The sequence below is a fragment of the Calidris pugnax genome, unplaced genomic scaffold, assembly GCF_001431845.1.
Source record: "Calidris pugnax isolate Ruff unplaced genomic scaffold, ASM143184v1 scaffold27, whole genome shotgun sequence".
NCBI lineage: Eukaryota > Metazoa > Chordata > Aves > Charadriiformes > Scolopacidae > Calidris > Calidris pugnax.
The window spans coordinates 3,298,845-3,323,827 of NW_015090893.1; the positions used below are offsets into that span (position 1 = coordinate 3,298,845).

The 24,983-nt window shown below is 37.2% G+C and overlaps 1 protein-coding gene across 1 annotated transcript in view; it reads right to left on the reverse strand.

The window, feature by feature from the left end:
* Positions 1 to 24,983, reverse strand: part of LOC106891287 (teneurin-2-like) — a 195,190-nt gene that overhangs the window by 75,127 nt on the left and 95,080 nt on the right. The window lies entirely within an intron of this gene.

Here is a 24,983-nt window from a genome sequence, read left to right on the forward strand (position 1 = left end):
GCTGACTGCTTGTTCTCAGCTAGAAGACATGTACCCCCCGAGTGTGACAGAAGTTGGTTTGCACTCTGAAAAACACCTTTTTGCGGTTCCTGTGAGCTGAAAGATTAGAAGGAACAGAGTAAGGTTTTTTGAATACAGAAAACAGGTACACGCTGGTTGTACCATCTGATCTACACGATCCTGTTACACAAGAGTGCTCAGTTTTGCCAAAGGAAAAAGGCACCCACTGCTCTGGAGGGTGCTCCAGAGCCACGTCTTCTCCTCCCTCTAAAAAAACCCAGAAAGATGTTAAGATACAGGCATCCCTTCTGCTGCCCACCCATACTTTTTTAACCAAACACAGCATACACCAACTACTCATCAAATGAAACAGTGCCACAGAATGTGTATTACGACAAGGAACAGAGTAAGGTTTTTTGAATACAGAAAACAGGTACACGCTGGTTGTACCATCTGATCTACACGATCCTGTTACACAAGAGTGCTCAGTTTTGCCAAAGGAAAAAGGCACCCACTGCTCTGGAGGGTGCTCCAGAGCCACGTCTTCTCCTCCCTCTAAAAAAACCCAGAAAGATGTTAAGATACAGGCATCCCTTCTGCTGCCCACCCATACTTTTTTAACCAAACACAGCATACACCAACTACTCATCAAATGAAACAGTGCCACCGTTTTAGGACATGGTTAAAAGCATCACAGCCTCAGGAAAAAAATATTGTGGTCAGTTTTCTGTGGAGAGCAACTGGTATTCTTTGTTATCAGTTAATATTATTAGAGAACAGAGGCAGAATCCAGAAAAGCATAGCAAAAAGGTAAGAGACATGGAAGTAGCAACACTTTAGTAGCCAGGAGGAGAAGCAGAAAGAGGTGATGGTGTGCAGCTCCATGCTAATGTACTGCACTAACTAATGTCACACATGGTCCTTGAGGTGGGGTTTTGCAGCTCAACCATATTCAAAACCTTCTTGGTCCATCCAGTTCACAATCCACAAATTTAGCTACTGTCCTACAGGCTGGCAATCAAGGATGACGCCAACACTCTGTCCCATATAATTTCCATTTTGGTTTTTGATGAGAAAAATATTGATTGCTAGCACAATGAAATTCCCAGATTTTAATGATCATTTAATGTTTAAAATTAACCCCTCATTATTGCCACTTCTGCACTAAAATCATTCTGTCGCTCTGCTGTATCCATGTGTAATTTGTGCAATCCAGAAAAGAAGAGAGTTGAGATTCACTACTCTGATGCTGACAAATTATATCACGTAATCTAATCTCTGAGCCATATTTCCCAAATCAGTAAAAGAATCTCAGTGGCTAATCAAGGAACAACAGGTATCCTATTCAGCAGATGTTATAGCAAAACCAAGATATAACCTTTACCCTTCAGTTTCCACTATTTCTGAAATTGAAACTAAGTTATATTGAAATAAATTAATTCTTTATATGCATACATAAAAACTTGGGGAGGGGGGAAAGGAGGTGTAGTCAAACCTTCTAGTTGCTTTAGTTGCTTGAACTTTGGCATCACTGCCTCAATAAGACTTTTTCTGCACAGAAAATGACAAGATGCCTTCATTTCAGTAGATTTGAGACCGCACAGTTCTACAGTCAAATAAAGTCTTTAACACCAAGCTTCAGCAGTACATCACTCAGTGATACACATACTCAGTATAACCTCCCATACAGGACAAACAAGACCCTGCAGTTAAAAGTTTAACTAATTTATTTACTATGAGAAATGAAGATCTGAGTTTAAAGTTACTCTGCCTGTACTGCCTGATTATTTTTACAAAGAGCACATTCAGAGCAGAAATTGCTAACATGAACCACACACTCACAGGAAAGTATGCAACTCCAAGTAATGCAAACATTTCAGGAATACTACCATCAGCAGCACAAAATGCTATTAATCTAATAAGATTACCTGTTTATAGACAACATGCACTTCTATTTTCTCACACATTTAACCACCGGTCTGCCTGAGCACTGCATACCAATTATGTTGAATTTGTTACACAGCAGAACCATGAGCAGGCTCAGAGTACATGCAGGGACACAATACAGACCACCAACGGGATGTGACACACGCAACTGGAAAGTGTGCAGAAATACAAGAGAATGACTGTGATGAAGGTAAAATAGAAGCCAAATTCCCAGAGATTCAAGCTTACTTAGTAATCAATACCCGTCTTAAAGACTTATATAAGGATTCTTCCAAGCTGTTTACAACCAATATATTCCTCACTCAAAACAAGATTAAAGAACAAAGTCTCAAAAATTACATGCTGATATTTTTCCTTTAATACTTGATGTACTTAAAGAGAAGGTGTCACATCATCTCACATAAGAAAGATGTGCTCCAAATCCAAACGAAGAATAAATGAGGACGCATCAGCACATGGTACCCGGTCACTCAGACCAGAATTAAAGGCAGAAGAATTCTGCCTTTCAGGTGCAACTCAGAGGATTCACGTTTCCTGGTGCCTAGAAAACTTATTTTCTGTTTTGTTTTCTAGCCCGCCAATTCTGCCAGCTATGACCACATGTGGAATGCACTTAGGAAGGTTATATTTTTAAGTGACAATTTATTGCCAAATTATTTTATTCCTGCCTGGGGATGCTATCACATAAACAATTACATATTTCTTGAAATGTAAATCAATTAATAGTCCCAATGAAGCTAGCAAGACTACTCACCTTAGGCGTGATCAATTTTTTCCTGGACTGGACACTAAATTAAATTTATTAAAAGTAATAAAAATGTGTTTCCATCATCACTTTGTATTGAAAATACTGGAAATACTACTCCTATAATATTCACACTGCCTTTTACCATCATTACACATTCACATGATGAAAAAATAGTAAAGACTATTATTATGTTTTGGAAAGTATTTTCATTTTAAATCCAGATTATTTAAACATCCAACATATCTCCCTGCTTCTACAGGTGATGGCAATTCATAAGTGAAAATCTGTCCACAGCAGTACTGTAGTCATAAATTTGGGGAAGGTAATATGATTCCAACTTGTAGATTTGATTAAATAGATTGCAGCTTAAATTAGATTGTTTTGCTAAACAAAGAAACCCTGGATATAGTTTGAAATTCTAAATGAAAAAAAAAATCAATTTCTTCTTACAACAATAATTGGACAAAAACATATCAGGAGACAGTTATTAAAAATCAATGAATCAATAATATATTTTTCAAAGTCTAGTGTCTGACAACATCTGAGAAGTTACATGCGAGCATTTTCATCTGCCTGGCTGCAGACAACATGATGTACATCAGTGGTAACACAACAGCTCCTGGAACCAAACCTCCTTTGGTAAATGATAAGCTGTTTGGGTTGCGGACTGAAACCCAACACAGCCACAGTCAGCGCTGCTCTGAATGAACACGTCTGATGTTTTGTCTGAATTTTAACACCTTCCTAATTCTTACACTGTATTTGCTATTTTGCTTATCGACTAGAATGACTATGGAAATATTTTTTTCTATCAACAGACCAGTTTTAAATCCAACAAAATAGGGGCATAATGTCTGAGTTGCTGCTCTGAGAGGAGACTGTAGTGCTCCTCAGAGATCCATCATCGTTAATTCCTAACTGGGCAGAGGTTACGGGGCATATTTTTCACCCCTCAGAGAAGTAATATTCTCACCACAGTTAGGGAGACCTGACTGATGGTTTCCTTATTTCTTCTCTGTATATTTGAGATGCATACCAAGTATCATGCTGGCTGCATAACAATTATATAATATTATATTATATATATAATGAGTAATTATTTCTCATTTTTACTAGTGAACCAGCTCAAGACCTATCACGACATGCAGTGTTCACCCATGCCAAGGGAAAAAAGAGCCACTGAACTTTTTTCTTTGCATCCTCAAAGCCCCCAACAACTTCATTCTCCTCTGTTTGTTTGAAATGTTAAATTAAAAGTAAAAATTGAAAGGTAACTGAAACTGCAATGCAGAAAGAAGAAAGCAAGCTAGTACCCATATAAAAGCATGCAAATCCTTTACAGAATTCACTCCATTTGTTACAATATTAATAAAAAGACATCTGTTAACTTCTTTTTGGTTTGATTTCCATCAACTGTACAATGCTTGAACTGAACTAGTGGGAGGCAAAAACTAAAAAAAAAAAGGAAAAAAGGTTCTTATTCCACGTGACTTTCTTTTCAAAGGAAATGGTTACCATTCTGCTGAGGTATATCAACAGGAGGTAGTTATTACTGGACAATGTATTACTGAGACAAAGTAAGTCTAAGTCACATGACAAAATACATATACAAATTGGGCAAATGCTTGAGCTACCACAAAAAAGCAAAGTACTGAAGACTTTTTTGCATTCCCTGGTAGGACTTGGAAATCCTTTAAGAGTTGAGTAAGTTGTGTTCATACTGTTATCTGCCCCAGTGAGACTAAGAGAGAAGCATATATAAGTGCTGACCCTGCAAACACTTAAAGACAGACAACACTCTACTGACACATTGCTCTCGACTTCAAAAGCACACCTCATCACTCACAATACAAAGCCCTTGTATTCCCTTCACCAGTGGAAAACACGCATAGTTGTATAAACTATACATCATCAATGCAAAGATTTGTCCTACTTGTTAACTATAGTATTTAGGTAAATGTAAATGAACTTAAAAACTTCATAAAATAAGCAATTTTTTAAAAAATCATATTTTATAGCTCTCCTAATAACATTCGTTTGTTTTGCACCTGCTTTACCCTGTTATCAAAGCACTAAGAGATGGGGAGAACAATAACATATTGAAGAAACTAGATGTTCTATATAATGTATGCTTGTAAGCAAAGCTTTTAAGATTAAAGAAGAAATATTAAGAAAACACATGAAATTTTGCAAACATGAGAAGCAACAGTTTGGATTCCTACGAGTACTGCAAAATGACTACTATTAACAACAAATACTCATACATAATTTTTCACTTATCTATGTGTTTTCTTCCTGGTTCTATAGTGTATTCTCACTGGGTTTCAAAGCACACTCTAGTGTTCCAGAATTGGGTCTTTGAGGAACGGACTTAGAGATGTCATTTCTACAGAAACGTGGCAAGTGCTGCATTGAATGACAAGCTGAGCATGCATCCATAATTCAGAGGCAAGAACCAGTCTAAAGGCTATTTGGATGGATATAGGAAATAGGCAGCAGAGTATGAAAAATGAGGACATGGCTTTTTTTTTTAAAACAAGATAACAGGAAAAAACTAAGATAAACATCTCATATAGCTAATGGAAAGGGACACTCAAAGTAAGGAAAGTAAATTCTGGTGTAAACATGCTGCATCAACGACTGTGTGACTACTTACACCCCATGAAGACATAAGGTATTTTGCCCATAAGTGACAAAAGCATTTGATGTAATCTAAGACGACTAGTCAGTCACCACGGAACAGATGACTGGTGAAAACAGCCTGACTTACTCTCCAATAACCTGATAACGTGGCCATTATGAAAAGTGCCCAATGTGAAATGGTTACTGGGGATGACGTGCAAGGAGGTGCTCAACCGCATGGGTTTGGTACATTTCTACACACTTGAAAGGAACCAGTTCTTTCCTTTGATTGTATATGTAAGGGGCCAGTTACACCATTTCCTCAGGCCTGAACGCAATAATTCTGCCCTTACACTTGTGAAGCATCATTTCACTGTATGTGGCTTCACTCTATGTGGCTTCTGGTATTTCCTATAGATCTAACTTACCTGAGGTACAGAAACACAGAATAAGCTGAAATCAAGGTACTCTTATTCCCCTAGTCCCTGGCACAGGAGAGGGCAAGTGTTCATGTCTTACATAAGACAGCGTTATCAATACGTGAAGAGAACACTTACAGAACGAAAGCTGGTGAAGTCCTTAGATATTTGATGAAATGTGAATGAAAGAGTGTAGATTGCACTCTGAGAATTAGTACTTTCCATATGCAGTTAAATGCCGATAGCCAAGAAGTTGAAAAGAGGGAAAAAGATAATTTATGACTGCCTTATTCTGAGGACAGGGAAGATTCTACGGTGCTACTGTAATTTGTGAGGTTACTGGAAGATACCATGGCCTGCTGCTACCTCCTTGTTCTCCTTCACAGGCAGAATGCCTACGTGTCCTCCAGGTCTTGGTTAGGCATTGCTGGTTCTCTGAGCCCCTCAGTGTGCTAAATGAGAACGAACTATAGAAGGAAAATAGGCAGAGAGAACAAATTGCCATTAGTATGTAGAGACAAATATGCCCATGAGCAAATACATCTTTAACCTCTACAGATACAGAATTTATACACGGCCCTCAAGATCAGGGACTATAGATGGTTACAAGCTGCAGGTGGCTCTAGTGGCCAAGGGTGCAGCTCTGCAGGCAGAGCGAGAGAGCAGTGCTGGGTACAGCGTGAACGGAGGGATGGAAAATGGACATACTCTAGAGTCACAGGGATCTTTCCATTACACATTTGTACATGCTGTGAGCCGGAAAGGGTGTGTTTGGAGTGTAAGATTGCATTATGTGCCACAGACTGGTTCTGCATCAATCCCACCACAGCATGTGGCTTGGCTTAAAAATTAAGAGCCAGTAAAGAACACAGCATATATATTTTGGCAATATATGAACAAGTTGTTGCATGGTAAAGCTTTAACACTGTAGTTTCCACTTAAGATTGCTTATAACTTTTTTCTATATTACTTCATTAAGGTGTAAATACACTGTTAAAAAACTCTTCCTATCAATGAAAAGCAAACATGCTCAGGATACAAGTGAACAGCTGTTTAATAACTCAAAGCGTAGTTAAGAACAAGAAGCAAAGAATTAAACTGGTAGGGAATTCAAACCAAATCTAATTTCACAAGCTGGAACTTATCCAAGACACTGCATTTAACACCCTTACTCCTGTGAACAGTGAGCAAGTTCTTTAATGACCACAAGTGGTCAAGACCTCAGTTTTAGATCTCACCTGATGGACAGACTAATGAGATTTCCACTACTACTCAGTTTTACTCAGATTGACAGCCACTATTCCATAATATTTCCACATTTCCAATCCCTAAGGGAACCAAATAGTAAAGCTGTGCAAAAATGGTAATACAGAACATTTTTTCCCCCCTCCAACTCTCAAAAGCAGTTTGACTCAGGGTCAGGCTGAGCTTTAAGCACACTCATGCATCAGTTCTTTTACCTTATATATATTTTGCAATCTTTGACATACAAATACATGTACATACCTCTTTGAAAGCCACCACATCAGAAAACTCAAAACATTCTTTCAATGTATATCATGACTATAGAACATGCTTTACACAAATTTAAAGGATTATTACTATATCTATGCCTTTCATAGATAAAAGTGTAATACATACACAATAGACTGGAATGGCTCAGAAGGATGTGCCTTGTGCTAGCTATAAATTAATTCATTTTGCAAAAAGCAAACTGGAATTAACTAGAGTATCAGAAGTGAATAATTATTCTGAATGCTTCTCTGAAACACAAGTATCCCATTTATCCAGTGATCATCACCTCTCGATTTATCTGATAGTCATTAACACTTCTTTATGTTATGAGTATTCATTTAAAGCAAGCCCCAAACCCTAACCACAGCTCGACGTAAACCACCCCCCTGCTTAACCACACAGATGAGGCACTGTCGGTGGCTGTGGAACAGCTGTTGTAGGGGAGTGCTTAACTTGTACAGCACGTGCTGCCTTCAGCCTCCTGGAATTACTCATCTCAGCCCATGATCCTAATTGGGAAAACTTTTTTTTTCAGGACAGAGAAGGTCAGAAGAACAGATTAATGGACTGGCACCAGTATCTGCCCATTCTCAAGTGACATCTTTCACCACAGCATCTCCCTTACAAATCTGGGGAAGGATGGCAATAAGCCTCTGGGAAACAACGTGCCAGGGAACAGGGCGGACAAAATTCCTGGTGTCAACTACTGACTCCCAGCTACTTCCCAAAGCCACTAAGTAAAAAACAAAATGTGCAATATATTCTACAAGAACACACGCAACACACCGAGTACTTCAAGGTGGAATAATTTCCATCCATGGATTAGCAAAATGACTCTTGTGTGTGGCTCTCCTCTAACACTATAAAAAAATAATGGCTTGGTACAAAGCTTCTAAGAGATCAAGAAAGTACTGCACGTTACTGTGCATTACCAAATGCATACATAATAACCAAGTAAATTTTTTTCCCAAAAACCTGAATTCCTTTATTTGACCATGTGCACTGTTACATTGTGATTACGCTGCATTGTATGACAGGTTTTAATGCAAAGGCATCCATTTAATGACTTTTCTTAAAATTACCACAGAATTTTCTTTTCCTTTCTTTGTTGCTTTTTTTTTTTCCCCACCTAAAGTCTCAATATAGTCTAATAACTTCAAAAAGCATGTGGGGCTTTCATTTATTAATTTTGACTTTTCAGGCACGGTCCTATTAACTGGTTTACCCATAACTTTTCAGTATATCTGTAGCAAAGGCAACAACTATTCCCGTTGCAATTTACCAAGCCAAACATCCCATCACCTTTTTCCTTTATAAACACTGGTAAAAATGTGTACATTCTCAGAAACATTTTTCATGTAAGCATCCATACTTACTAGCAGTCTGTTTATCTGCAGATTTTGGGGTTTGCTATAAACCACTCTCTAAAAAGTTTCAACTATATAAATTAGCAAGGACCTTATCTGCAAACTACATTGGCATTTTAAGCCAGTATCTCTCCAGTTGACCCTTCCAGGCCTGGTTTCATCCTCAGACTTTAATTAATTATACTAGATTGTAAAAAAGGAGAGCTTTATTAAGGTGCATATTTTCTTTACTTAAACATAGAAATAAAATCTTTTAAAAATTATCATTTTCATATTCTATAACAATAACTAGGTGGATACTTCAGTACTGATGTAATGATTATATCATTAGCACCAGAGAATCAGAAACTTCAAACCAATGAAGCACTTCTCTGCGTTGCTTTAGGCTTGTGTTAAAATTACTTCAGGAAATAAAGAATTCTTCTCTTATTTATCAGATACTTCACAACATACACTGTACGTTCTAAGCTCTGTGAATTGCATTCCCGTGGCATGTGCATAGCAGAGATCTTTTTTAATCTACTCGCTGTTCAAATAATGGAAAAAATTACGATTACCTGGCTTTTTGCCCTCAAAATTGATTTTTATAACAACTCATTTCATCTCAGATTTTTTTTTCCTAAAAATATACCTATACCATATGAAACAACAAGAACAGAATGTGGTTTTAAATCTAACTTCAATGACAGTCAATTACCCGTTTGCAGTCTTATTGCTTTGCCAGTGAATAATAATCTATGTAAACAATGTATTCAGTGGATCACTGCACTACAATCAATGTACTTCACTATTTTCATTACACATAAAATTGAATACAAGGGATTTTAAAGCTTATTCATGTTATTCATCATCACAATTTACAGGCAGAAGAGTCTAAGACTGAACCATCCTGAAAAGGCGAGTACAAGGGGGTTATCTGAGATACTGTTTCCTGAGAGAGATTTCCTATTACTCCTGTCTTAAGTTAACTCCTGGCTTCTTCCCAGGCAATTACTGAATTTCTCATCTGGACAAATCATCTCCGGGGCAGGCAGTCTTAATCATGACACGGGGACTGACTGAGATGATCAGAGCTTTTAATTGTGACTCTGCTATTTCCCAACAGTCTTTGTATTTTTGCTTCCAAATTGTCAATACAGAAAACCCCTAACTTCCTTAAAATACAGGTCACATGACACCTGTTTGCACATTCTTTGAGAGTACAAGGGGTAACATGAGTCTAGAAAAGCAAGTAGGGAAATAAAGATACGTTAGTATCGAGGATATGGGTTTGGTGGGTTTTTTGTTTGTTTTGAGGGGGAGGTTGGTTGTTTGCTTTTTTGGTTGTGGGTTGTATGTTGCTGGTGGCGGTTTTGGTGTGGTTGTTGGATTTTTTTTAAAGAGCATTCTCTTCAAGTTAGTCACTGAAATAAGACAAAACAAAGTTTAGCACAAGGCACTTTGGTTTGGCTGAACAATCAAGGCAAAGCTGTAGGAGAGCTCCTTCCAGAGGTATAAAGGCCTGAGGAGCTCTGTACCAGCAAAAGCTGCAAAGCAAAGCCCACGCGCTGCATTCGAGGAGCCCTTTGGTTCTAGAGACAAGGCACTAGGCTGGGGGGGACAGGACACGACAAAACACCACTACCAGCATCTCAGCAGAACACTCTCACAATTTCATCAGGTTTTTTTTTCCAACTCCAGCTTCGCCTCAATCCTCTCAAGCTACTGTGCAGTCCAGTAAGGCACAGCATAACAGGTGTCAGCATCCTGCCAGATCTACAGCACTTGATGCTTTCCGGTGAGTTTCAAAATAGAAATTAAAATATATCATCTTGATCTATTTCTCACTAAGGACAGGCCAACATTTGAAACAAAAATCTGCACTACTAATCTGAAAGCCCTTCAGCATCCTTTTGAACGCCTGGGGTACGAAAGCTCTAAGTAAGCACTACTGAAAAAATGTATAAGCACCTTCTGCAACTGCTGCAGCAATGCAATTGTAGCTAACAGAGAAGTGGGATTAACACAAAAAGTATTTATGAAAAGACTTCTCATGGTCTTTTGTTAAATATTAGACAACCTTTGCTCAACCCTGCAGTACAAATAACAAAATAACAACTAAGTAATATATCACAGATTATGGGGAGGAATGGGAATTTGAATTCTCTAGGAAAGCTGGCTGGTCAAAGTTGAAAATACTTATTCTTTTCTTTTTTAAGTTATGCTTTATGTAAAGGGAAGTTGGCCCTATCACTTTCATTCACAGATGCTGGGCTCAAAAATAAGTAACTATTCCAATAAATGTGAACTTCTACTCTGTGGATTTTTTTATAATGTATATACTAAAATGCCATCAGTACGTCACGCCTAAGAAATATCCCTTTATCCTATTTTAAAGCCAGTATTCGACTTAAATGGTAAGGCATATCTCTTGATCTTGTTTTGTAAAGGTTGTACTTGCTACAGGCTTAACACAACTGTGGGAGACAGTATGGAAAGGATCGATAAAGCAGTATTACCCTTTGTGATAGTGAATCTCTGCAGGACATTCCAGCTTAACTCTGTTGCCTGCACTTACGCTTCACACTTTCCCACTGGGAGAACGGGCTAAAACATAGTAATGGACTACAAGACAAGAAGAGGTGTGTAAAAATTCCCTTCTTGTTCCTGCCCTACAGTTGCTACCTTTCTGTAAGAGCCACAAAATAAAACACATTCTATTAAATTATGGGGTTTGTTTATTAAGATAAAAATACACTCACAAGCCCTGCTGAACACAGGTCCTAGCTTCATCACACAGTGTAGATGCAATAGGTTAGGAGTTTAGGAGTTTAGTTTCCGCAGCATAATTTAAAAAAAAAAAATAATAAAAAAATGGTGCCACAGAGCTACATATTATCACCGCGAATTATACTAAATGGCAACCCTCTTTGGTATTATAGAAGCATATAACATGAAAGAGTTACGTTTCAGCACAAACTGGGCTGTTAGAAATCACGTGTGGGTGATTTTAGTGAGGCCAGTAGGCTGTATTGATGACAAGCTCTCTATAGGAGAATCTGACTTATAAGTAAAGAGGGTTCTTGCTGTCTGAAAGAAAGATCTGAAGAGACAGGGGTATTTTGGGCACAAAGAGAAGTAAACAGCTTCATTTATAAGTAGTAGCATGGAAAAAGTCACAGGCACTTAAGTGGGTCAGACATAAGATGAAGGCTGGAACAAAGTCAGCAAAGAAGAAAAGAGGAGGATGCTAAAACTGTATAAAGTTTTAAATACAGTTTAGAAGGAAAGTTTCAGAAATTAGGACAAGTGTTTTAAACCTGAGTCAGACATGAAGGGTGTGACAGGTAGAGGACACAAAGATGGAGATGACAGCTAGTATAGCAAAGGGAACCTTCTTTTAATACACGTACAGATTGCTACAGAATCACACTGCAAAGCATTAAAAGGCATCGGTACAAAGACTAACACTGGAGCCAAGAGGCAGTTGTGTAACAGTACTTTATCAAATGTGCTAGAAATATAAATACACATACACAGAAACAAAATCAACTACCAAAACCTTTGTGTCCTTTAAAACCTAAGCATTCTAGAACAGACTACAGTGAGCCACTCATACAGTGTGTCCTTGAAAAGTGGCACATAGTATGAGTCTAATATTCTTGCTCAGGCTATTTGGAGTTTAAGATAAGAAACTTCTTGGAGTTTCTCTAAAATGGTGCAAACTAATAAAGAAAGAAATGTAGGAGTGAGGTAGGCATGAAATTGCAAGCAGGAGAGTTAAAAAAAGAGGTGATAGCAGCAGGTGGAAAAAGTAAATGACCCATTCAGTGACAGAGACAGACATATGCCAAAGCTGTTTGAGTGAAAGAAGGCATGGAAATAACCCTGATTAACTCAAGAGGTCCTGAACCTACTGAATGTGGTGGGAAAGCCATCGTATGCATCTCTGCTTTCACCAATTGTAGGAGCTGTCATTTCCCTTTTGTATCTTCTTTTTTCCTCCCACATCACCAAATCAATCACCTACATCTCTTTATCCTTCCCTTTTCCACCTTTATCTGTGACCAACTAAATCCCATGAGCTTATATATAAAGCTGTGTCTGGATGCACTGGGGACACATCTCAAAGCAGGGATCTGTGCAAAATTACTGCAGTTAAAGTCATGAGCATTTTTGGGGAGAAAAGGAAGCATGTGTGGGAATTGTTACACAGTAAGGATTTTTTTTTTTTTTCCAGAGGTGCATTACAATACCTTCTACAAATGGCAGGACACAGCAGAATAGCATTACTCTGCCTCCTAATGGCAAGTTATCAAATGCAAAAGTGTCAGTGGGAAAATGGCACAATATGAACAGTCTAATGAAGGAACATAAACGGCCTCACCCCTCCACAAAGTTTAGTTTAAGTAGTAATTATAATGAAATACAGAAAAGGGATTAAAAAAAAGCTTTTTCAAATAAACTCTCAAGAACAACTAGCTGTATCAGAAAAATGTTTCCATAGCTTCAAAGCTTTAAAGTATGTACACGTTAATAATTTCGTAAGAGAAATTTCAAATCAAGGTTCGGAATGTGAAGGGTTACCTGATGTCAGCACGCTGCCTGTGCGGACTTCAGAATTGCAACCTATTTTGTTTGGGGGCAGGCTTTGTGCTGTTGTGTTGGTTGGTTGGGTTGTTTCCTTTTAAACAGCGACTGGTTGTGAGTCTGAGTAGTATGGAAGACAAACTATGCATGTTCTTTCTTGTCAGGGAAAAGCCTTGTTTCTGATTAAGCAGATAGAAACCCTTCTGAAGGAACCCCCGATCATGCAGAGCTGTCAGCTTTGTTCATGATACAGATAACATACACAAAATTTGAAATTTTCTTAAATGTTAGTTGGAACGTATTGATTTTAATATTTCAAATATAACCAAATACATTATTTTTAAAGACAGACATTTCATTACTTTCCACAGTTAGTGAAGCAGTTTCAAAACTGTCATGTACCATGGCTCCATGCAGGTACCTCATGGAACCAACAACTAGGGTGCTTACACCAACAACTTCACCCTCCCAGGCTGCAAAATAGACAAACTATTATCTCCCGACAACAAAACAGACAGTGAGATATTTAAAGACTCAGGAAGCCTAGAGGGATGGGGGGATGTCTGAGCACACCCCTGCCCCTTTGACTGACCACCCTGCAGCACCTCAGGCCTGATCCAAAGCCCTACAAGTCTTTCCATTGGCACCAATGGGCTGGGAATCAGTCTCCAGGGTTTGGCGCTAAGACCAAGAATTCCCCCAGTGCTGTGGGCAGTTAGCCAGGGTACAGCACTTAATGGTTCCCAGTAAACCAAGGACTGTCCCAACCCCAGTTCTCCCCACCATACCCACAGCTCCTGCCAACCACTGTGTCATCCCACAAGCAAAGCTTTCTCTAAATATGATAAAGAAAAAGTCCACCTTGTTTTATAATCAACAATCCTGTAAGACACTTCAATTATCAGGTGCTTCTGCTCATATTCAGAATTTGGACTAATTAATACAAATTTGTGCTAGTTATGGAGAGCAATTGGTAAGTAAAGTAACCTGGAAAAACAAGAGTAATTACATATTAAAATATTTAATATTGTTAATGATATATATAGGTGCTTTTATTACATGGGATAATAAGGAATAGGGTCAAATGATGATTTCTGGTCATGCTCAAAGAAAGTATTTTTAATATACACATCACATTTACTCCATTTCAGTACATACACCCCATTGCAACAACAGAAAGTGGTAATCACTTTTGATCCCAGCTCTTTGGCTACGTATTGTAAAACAGCTACCCTATTACTTCTCTTGCTGGCTTTAGCTAAAGGAAACATTTTGACATTGCACAGATGAAACAATTTTGTCCTTTTTAACCTGCCCTATGGTTTCTTACATATGCTGTCAGATTGCTAGAAAATATTTTGTCATTTGCTGATATGCAGAACTCTGGGTTTACGAGCCAATTATTAAACTTCCCATCCAGCTAAGTGCAGGTGGCAGGAGCAGCTTTTGTCGGAGCTATCACAAAATCGTATGTGTGATATAGTTTACATATGGAATTGAATGTCATGCTTTCACTGAAAATGAACTGTGCTGTAGGTAACACTAAGCCAGAAGTACTATTAAAGTTCTAGTCAATGTATCTTGTTACAAACTGGAACCAATTAAAACAACAAAATTATCTAAAACATGTTGATGACTGAAGTAATTTCATACTAATGTTAGTTTGCACCCAAAAAATGAGACTTCAGAATTCACCTTAAGTTTTTCTTATGTTAAATAGTGCAGAAATAGATATAAAACTATGTATTTCGTTATGTACATATCCACATTTTATGTATATAAAAATGTATTTTTTATATGTAAGAGATATTTCTAGAAATATAGATACTTAGGAAATAAGGTACATATATTAGGATCATTTCTACCTTTACTTGAAAAAAAATGATTGTAATAAAATAATCTCATCAGTCCTTAAATCACTGAAGATTTAAATGGATAATTTCTCATTTCCTAATATACCCAGAATGACTGATGAAATTTCAGCAAAAAAGTGGTTAAAATTCATCTTAGCTTTTCAATGCAAAATTGGATTCCACTTTATCAGAAAACTTTCAAATGCAATATTACTTTTCGTTACATATACAGCCTGCAACTTACCTAGGGCACTATTTATCATTCAGACAACTTAAGTACAACACAAAAAATCACCTTGAGACAAATGAGAAATTCTCTCTTGGGAAACCCAAAACTGTATTAATATGATAAGCAGTAGAGCTTCACTTTTCCTTCATTAACTCTAAAAGACATTTCTGATATACCCAAGAAAGAAGTTTAAAAAGAAAATAGAAGCTTAAAAAAATCCAACCAAAAAAACCCCTCCAAGGTTCAAACATCCTCCTGGTCATATCAATCATTTTCAGCTCAACCAAGTTTATTCTTTGTTAGAAAAGCCTTAAAATCAAGATGGAAATCAGCTGAAAGATTCAACGCCCAGAGGAAACGCAATGCTGAGATAATCTAATCCATTTGGGAAACAAAAAGTTCGTGTCAGGTATTTAGTAACCAAAGCAATTATCAGAAGCCGACTATTGAAATTGGGCTGAGTAATATTTCATCAGATTTCATCAATCCTGCTGGAACAAAGAAAATTGCAGGGGAAAAAAGAACTCAGTGTTGGTTATGTAGCTGAGATAAACTAAAAAAACATGCAATTACTGCAGTTATCTTTCTGTTAGTATTTCCTAAATACACTGTTCAATATATACTAAAGATAATATTTTCAAGCCATTGAAATACGCAGAGGAGAGCAGCCGTTCCAACTTCTGCATCTGCAGTTCAATTCTGTTATCCAAAGCTTCACATGCACTGCGACTCCATGTGCACCTCTCTCCCTCTTCCAAACAAGAGAAAGACCCACCCCTGAATAAGGGAGATGTTTAACATTAAGATCCTAGGATTGTAATATTAAGACTCACGAGTTGAACAGTTTCTATGAAACCAATCTGTTTCATGCAATCAGGGCTTCCCAAAGCTGATGTGCACCCACAGCACCTACCAGCGTGCCAGAGATGTTTACAAAAGTATTTTCACAGGGGATTTTTAAACATAGGATTTCTTTAAGTCAGGATTCTGGAAACAGGTAACATATTACTGAAAGAAATTCTAAAAAAATTATATTTTTGAAACACATTGCTTGAAAATGTGGTTGTTTTTTTTTCAGTGAACAGTGTTAAGTTATAAACAAAATTTCTACCTGTGAAATAAATAAGCCACCATCCACGCAAATGCCTTTGTTGCCTGCAGAATCCATCCTACCAGGCACTTTGGGTTAAGTAAATGTTTTATGTTCATAGTTAAGATGGCTTTATATTTAGTTTAAAATAAACCCCCTCGTCAACTTAAAAGACCATCAAGCAGGCCTTGAACACACAGACATGATGCAAAGGCTGGTCACCAGAGAGGCCCGTAGGGGTATTACATACGTCTGCTTTGGAAATTTACTGATACTCATACTCAAACAACCACAACAATTTCCACTCAAAAGAAAAGTTCTTTGGCATACTAAGATCAGATCAGCAGAATGGGATTTTTCACAGAGAGCTCTATGCTGAGGACCAGTGCTCACTCATTTAGCACCAGGTAACCTCACATCTCTGCCTAATTAAAGAGAAGAGGGAATTCAGAGTCTGAGAGAAGTCTACTGCTGCTGCCACGGCCCACAACCAACCTCGGCTTTCAGTACACTGAAACATCTGAGGCACCATCACAGCTTTCCTCACCCAAGTGGTATTTAAAGTAATACACAAGAGAATCAAGAGGATTGCTTAGCAAACAGCTTAACTAGTCAGCTATGAAGACCCAGGAAGAAATGGTAAATATAAACTAACAGTTTTGGAGCAGTATTCACTGGAAACAGCTGCTGCTTATTGAACAATTAGTGTCCAAGATGTTGGAAGTATCTTAGATGAATGCTAAAGAAAAATACAATGCAAAATGATCAAAGCCTCTCATGAAAAAGTAATTAATAACATGGCCTCTACTGCTTGGTTCGTAAGACCACTTTGTCTATGTAAACTACGTTTATGCTTGATATAAAAACATTATACTGGTTTTGTACCCAAGATGGATCTATTTAGCCATGTTCCTAATCCAACCTCTTTTCCTGGAGTTGCCATAACACAGACAATAATGACCTGTGTAATCCTCTGCCTTTGTGCCTTCTGGTTCCAAAGGGTTCTAGTTCTCAAAGATATTCCAGTGTTCACAGCTCTGTATCAGTTCAGCTTTTTAAAGTTGTGAAATAGAGAATTTATTCTAAGGCAAATTAATTATATTACTGATCTTCACACGGCAACCATTTGCAAGGAGTTTTTGTACAAGGCTGCCATACTTCAGTGAGTCAGTACAGGTATTAGAGCAAAATATTTTAGGCAAAACACTAGGCAACAGGATATTTCCAAGGACAAAGATTATCACCTTTTACATAACTAAAACCTTCTCGTAGGCTGATTCTTATCCTGTGATTCACCGTTTCTCTGAAGAAAATACTGAAGCATATGAAGTAATAATAATAATAATAAAAAAAAAAAGGGTATCAGGATATTCATGACTTGCTAACAAGCATAGCAGGATGGACGGAAGTAATTTAACTCTGCCCTGCTGAGTCACTTTGGCTGTCCATCTACACAGAATGAACCTAATTAGCTGGTATCAAAAATGCCACAGCTTGAGCAATGGGCAAAATGCATGAGGGAAATAAAATCAATCAGCATGAGACACCTTCATCTCCATTTAACAAATATTAAGTTCAGTATTTTGTCCCAAATTAACTAACAGCTAATGAAGGCCTTATTTAACAGTATTCTTCTCAAACTCAGAGTGGAAGAAAGATTATTTCTGAGCACTCAAGCTTATCCATCCATTTCAAATTCTTCCAGAGTACACATATCACAGTGTATTTCAACTTGCATTTGTATCAGAACAGTCAACCACAAAACCCTATATTGAAATAACAAGAATGGTCTGTCTTAAACAGATAAGCATAGGGACAAAAAATCATGCTGGCACTTTATTATGGTCTCCTACTGCTGTGCAACACACACAGCCCCCACCTCCACCTGACACAACAGCTTATATTAAAACAAGAGTATCTGTTCGGATTTGTAACCTTTACCCAAAATGCTCTTGCTGTACTGCATATACACAGGCACCTAACACCTTCACATGTTCTGTAGCTGCCTGTCTTCGAGGAGCAGATCTGGATTTAAAGATGAGATGCATAATGTTCTCTTTTTAGCTGTATTAACCATCACTTTCACATAATAGCACAACAGCCAGTAAAAATAAAGATACATTTTAGTTCAGAGATATATATATAAAAATATATAGTCTCACTGATTAATGCATTCATTCTATGAACATACTACATGCAGTAAGAGGATCTATTTAGCATACATGGCATTTCACTCTCTCCTTCAGCTTTTACCCAGGTTGCAGCTGACATTTCCACCTAGTCCACACAGCAGCATTTTGACCTTGCTTTTAGAGGCTCTTTAGCATAAAATAATCTTTGTGGTTAGAGCCTGCAACTTATGCTGAATTATGGGTATTTTACAGTAAGGAAATAAAAAAGCATAGTCGAATGCTGACTGTATTCCAATGCTTTTCCCACAAGTCTCTGAAGAACCAGCCAATTACCCTGCAATTGACACAAGTGACTGAAAAAAGCATCCTCATTTCTAGCATTCGTACATTTATTTGCAAGTAGCTCATCAAAATTAAATGTATACTTGCTACAGACACAAAGGCATGTTTAAATCACATTAAAGGGATAATTTTACGATACTTGTAATTATTTTCAAAAAAAAAAAAAAAAAGATTTTTCCATGCTGTTTGTAGTAATCCTTTGCAAGCTTTAAACTTAAATCTGTTTCTTTACTAAACTGTTTTCTTGCAGTGTATGTGAATACTGGTTTGCTATAATAGGATTGCTCATGAGCATCAGGCTTCTGGCATTGATCTTTATAACAGAAAAAGGAACAGCGAAACATTTGCTCCTGGGCGTGACAAAACCCACAGAAAGGACTGCATGGTGTTTTAGGAAAAAATTTTAAAAAAGGAAGCAGATCAAAATTGTGACTAAATCCAAGATGGCTGCATTCCTTTTGCAGTTATGAAAAGCTGTTAAACATTATTGACATTAAAGACCTTTTATCTAATAATAAATCATTAAGATCTGGTATTAGGTATCAAACCTCTCTGGCACAAGACAAAAGCAGGAAGATAAAAGGCGAAGTGAAGGGAATAATGGTAGCACTCATGACTGTGTGATTTTAAGCTTTACTTAGAAGTTTATTCATAATGCTTGTCACTAGTTTTTCTGACTCTTTCATATATACGTATTTACGGACACAGTCGCATTTTTTTCCTCCTTTTCCGTGCAAATATAAGAAATCTTTTATTTCTCTAAATAAAATTATGAATTGACAAATGCAGAAATTTGTGGCAGGAAACATCCAGGATAACACCATTTCCATGAGTCTTGCTCCTCTACTCTGAAATATTCCTTCAATTATAAGGCTATTATACTTCTTTGTAGACCTTACTCTCCAACAAATGAAAATGCATTAGGGACTGAAAATGTAATATACTTTTAAAAAAGCATGTAACTAAATGATAACGAAAAAAATAGAATCAAGAATTAACATTTAAGTTAAAATATGAAATAGTCTGCTCTATCCTTCAAAAAGAAAATCACATTTAAAAGCCAGGAACCAAACAATTTAGTGAAGGACCATATTTAAATATTCTCTAACAGTCTCATTAAACGTTCCAATAATTTTTTCAAACTTGGCTTTACTTTTCCTTGGTTGCAACACATAGATAACAGGTATCTATTATATTCACCTCAATTAGAGTTTTTAAAGCTCATTTCTAATCAAATGATAGCAAATTTCAAGCTTTAACATTTAAGCCAAAACCCAACCCTTTGTCTGCATTTTCTGCTTTTATAACAGTAGCAAACTCCTCGGTGCTTACCATAATCCTCATCTTCTAGTTCTCATCCAGAAAGATGACACCTCTTTCTGATCAGGGTTACCTTTCCTAAGGCCACACATAACAAAATTGTCCTGAGCATCAACTCAGACATTACATTCTAAACCCTCAAAGTAAGCTTTATGTTATATTTCTCAGGGAGTGGTTAATTTGCACTGATCCGTAATAGCGAGTTGCTTCAAAGCTCCTCATTCAAATGTCTCTGTGTTTGAAAATCTGGCCTGTTTCAAGCGCCCCTTAAAGCAGGGAACAGAAGAAAATACTGCTTTCACAGTTCCTGCACCCAGGGATGAGCAGGTTCTAGTCCTTACGCAACAGGCTTGTTTTTCAGTATTTTTCTGTCCTCGTATGTTTAATTACTCATATATTTTATTTTTATGTTTCCACCATGAAAAAAAATTAATGGGATGACGTTTCATGGTTAAGTACAGAATAATTGTTATCAAGCTTCTAAGCTGTGACATGGCTAAAGTAACTCCTGATTGTTGTGCTCTTCTATATATAAACCATCTGAATTAACTTCTGATCTATTCTTCGCAGATAAACAGTGTCTCTCTCACTTGCAAAACAAGACTTCTGAAACATGAAGCAGCAGCCACAGTTCGGAGGGCAGGTTTAGTGTGCTGTAACATAGCCACTGGGGCTGGCACAGAAGATTTTCTCCCGCCACGACAGATTGTCAAATTATCACATTGGGGTAATGATTTCACACTTAACTAAACATTTCTGCAATGTTAGCCCCACAGACATCCGCTGCAAGGGCAGGGACTTCAACTGAGGGGAAAAAGCACGTTGAGGGAAAAGTTATAAACGATTGAGTCCTGCAGAGTTAAAGCTCTGTGGAGACTGAGAAGGGCTGACACACGAGGGCCGCCCCAGCAGGGAGCGCGGGTGACACACAGCACAGGGTCTCACGGGGAAAATGGAGAAGTGTCATCACTAGGCTGACTGTTGGAATCACAGAGGAATTACAGTGCCACTTAGCAGTCCACCTTAATCAAAGGTGAAAAGATAAATACTAACTCTACAAATCTGGTCTAATTCCTCACCCAAAGGTTGATTACTTGAGATCCGCGCAGAAAAGGGTAAATTTAATCTTTCATCTAAGTTGTAGCAGCTAGATAAATTACAGAGGCCCACATAAAATTGACCTTCAACTACCACTTTTTGATAACAGAGAGGAGTTTCTCACCTTTTCTTTTATCAGATCTGTCTCAGAAGTTCCTGCAGCAAGATTTCCCTATATTTAGAAACCAATCAGTGCCAGCAGCTGCAAGATTTGCCCTCCAAGCAATCAAGGGTGGGAAATACATAACTCAACAAATCCAGTGAAGCAGAAATTTGTGATCAGACTTTAGAGGAAGCTCTTAGGAATCTACAAAATCACCTAGAAATAACGATGCAAAACCTTGACTCTTGCAAAGCACAACACTTTTCAGCATAGTTGGAGTTGGTTGGGAGTTTTCAGGCTGAATTTCGGAACAACAGTTTGGACAAGTGGTATGAACCTACCAGGACTGTCAAAAATTGCTAGGCAAATAAAAAGAAGTATGTGATTATTATGAACTGCAGAAACAATTAGTACAGCAGGACACAGGGGAAACATGATGCTGTTCTGAAGCACTGAATCACAGTCTTAAAGTACAGCCATCTGGATACAAGGTGGTTGATGCAGCAGTGGGTCTACAGCATTTGATCACAGTATCTCTAAATGTTTTTTATTTTTAAGACTCCAGACCTGATTTCCATCATGCACATGATGCAGAAAGGGATGTTATGAAAAGATGAAGTCATTTTTTTATCCAGCATAATTGCATCACCTGTGTTATTCCTCAAATTGAAATGTGGTACAATGGGAAATATTTCCTCACAAAACAGAAGCTATGGTGTTGCCACAGAAACTCAGAATTACCCAATTCATCTTAGGCAAAACAACTGGATTTCAGAATTGCACTCAGGCCACAGAAAGGGTAAGACCTAATAAGCAGGGTACATCATTGCAGTCATGTTAAAGAGTGAGGATGTGTTATAGACACTTTCTTATCAGTACAAAGGCACATATTTATCTTGGGGGTTTTTGTTGGTTTGGGTTTTTTTCAGTGACAGCACAACATAAACTAAGGGCATGTCTATCTCACTCTCTTCATGGCAAAAAGCACTTCAGCTTCACCAGTAGCAAGACACAACATAGGGCTTCACACAAAGGCAATCTGCAGTCACCTATATGCTGCCCTTCCAGTAAGAAACCCTGAAGAGGTAACAAACCTTTCTCAAGATAGATGCAATCATGTTAAGTGTTAAAGTTTAGTTTCTGATTTATTGAATTCCATTTCTCAGGGTTATTTGGTTAAACACAAGTAGAAAAAAGTTTAAAAAAACAACTTAAATCGTATTTCAGAAGAAAAATGAACTCCTAAATGGTGTAGGAAGTATGCTTCAATACAGGGAACTTATGAAAAAAAGAGTATGCTACGAAGTTACACAAACTCTACCTGAAATACTGTCTTATAAGACTGCTGTTCTGCTAAATTAGATATTGTTAGAATTTTGCACAGGTTATTTAAAGATATAAAAAATAATTAGTAACTATGTGAGCCTGTGACCTACTATTGCCTTTTTGCAAATGCTGAGATTTCTAATTTCCTTTTTTTTTTTTTTTTTTTTTTAAAAAAAAAAAAAAAAAAAAAAAAAAAAAAAAAAAAAAAAAAAAAAAAAAGGGGAAAAAAAAAAAAAAACCGCTGGGTGTGATTTACCTTTTAACCTTACTTCATACAAGATTACCATGTGCTTTCAAAGATACAGAATAGACAGGGGTTATTCGTACAAACATATCCTGAAAAATAAGGCATTCCTCTCTTCATGCAGCCTTCCAGAACTTTTTTTTTTTTTTTTTAAACAAAACAGGGCATTATACAACCCTTTTATTTGCAAATTGCTTTAAAGAAGCTCTAATCACAAAACCCAGCCTAATTCACTTGCCTTCTGCAAACATATCCTAATACAAAAATATGTTTGCTTCTCATCCATTACCACTTAGCTTCCAACCATTATTTTGGTATCAGCAAGCTCTATTTGGTTTAGAGAGAATAAAATCTAAACAGCCCTAAGAAGAACTAATCACTGCTCATTCTGACTTAGAGAACTAGGAATTATAAAAATTGCTTTCTATTGATTTTGTGTTACACTGAACTTAAGTTTCCCTATCATTGTCAGAAATGCAGAACTTTTCCACAGTCAGAAACATCCACCCCCAAATTAACAGGTTTTCAATAGAAACACCTAATGAAACTGCTATTCACAGCTTCTCTCACGCAAATTTCAGACTATGAACTAGAAAGATCAAACTTCTCTAGAAACTGTAAGTAGTTGTATTTCACTGGACACATGAGTACAGTTCTCCCAACAATAAGGTATATGGGGCTGACAAAACAAAAAAAACAAGGAGGGGAAAAAAAAGAAAAAGAAAAACACAGAAAAAAGGCACAACTTCCTCCTTAAAAAAATTAATAAATTAGTTAGGTTCATCAATGCCAAGCGCCTTAAAATATGTAAATCTGTAATCAAGTCTTAAAAAGGTTTTAATGTCTCTCATAGTACCTCTCCTACAGCCAAAGAGAAGAAAGGAAATCTCCAGCTCATCAGCAAATCCCCAGAACGAGTTACGGTGGACAAATGATGAAGCTAATTTTTTTTTACTTAATTAAAACGAAAGACAACTATGATCATAGCCATATTCTACCACTACCCAATCCCCGTTTTTTTACAACTCTATTGGTGTAGTCATATTGCAGATCCTGTTTACATCTAGCAATAAAAATATGTCCTATTCTTAAAATATATGATAGGTACTAAAGTAATATGGCATTCATTAGTTCTTCCAGCTTCAGTAACATATCTTTCCATAAGAAGCAAAGTACTGACTACCTCTGATGTTTTGGAGATAAAACCTTGAATCTTGCGCAATAACTTCAAAAACACAGCTCAGTGTGGAATTGCACTTTTACAGGAAGGAGCCAGAACATTCTGTGATTCTTCTTTTTTGACATGTTAATTGTTCTTCCATACACAAGGAGAACAAAAGCAGCAGCATGCCATATTTATTCAATGAAAGTTGAGCCACAGGGGTTATGGTACATTCTTTCTCCAACATCAGCCAAATTATCTCAGTGCCCAACTTTTAAGAGGCTGCAATAATACTCCATCATTTGAGAAAGCTGGTAGGCTTATGCATCATTTTAACAGCATGAAGGCAGATTGAGATCATCTCCCTGTTATAGGAACCTGGAGACAAGCGGCAGCCCTGGTGAATCATTTTCATACATTCTTACTCTTAACAATAACCTTAAAGAGACACTACCACACTAGTCAATCTTCTTTCAGCACATACAGTAACTTTTTTTTAGGATCGAAAATGAGTTTATTTTGTGTCTACAGTAATACCTGCTATTTTCTTTTTTTATATATATATATTTGGAAAGCTCCAAAATAATGTCATTCTGCCTACCAAGAGAACCCAAGTTCCCTGGAATCAGCTTTGGAGGGGAAAAAAAAAAGATAAAAATCTTTGAAGGTATGAAAAAATGCATGACATAGAAATACTAACTTGAAAACATTTGATTGTAATGCTCTAGAAAGAATAAAGAAAATTCTCTTGAGTATTTCTATGTAAAGTTATTACTAACAGAATTAGGTGATTACACATATAAAGTAACTATGAATGCAAACCTTTACATACACACAGAAATTTCTTTAATAAACTGAGAGAATCCTACACACAACGGAGTGGCAACTGATGAAATA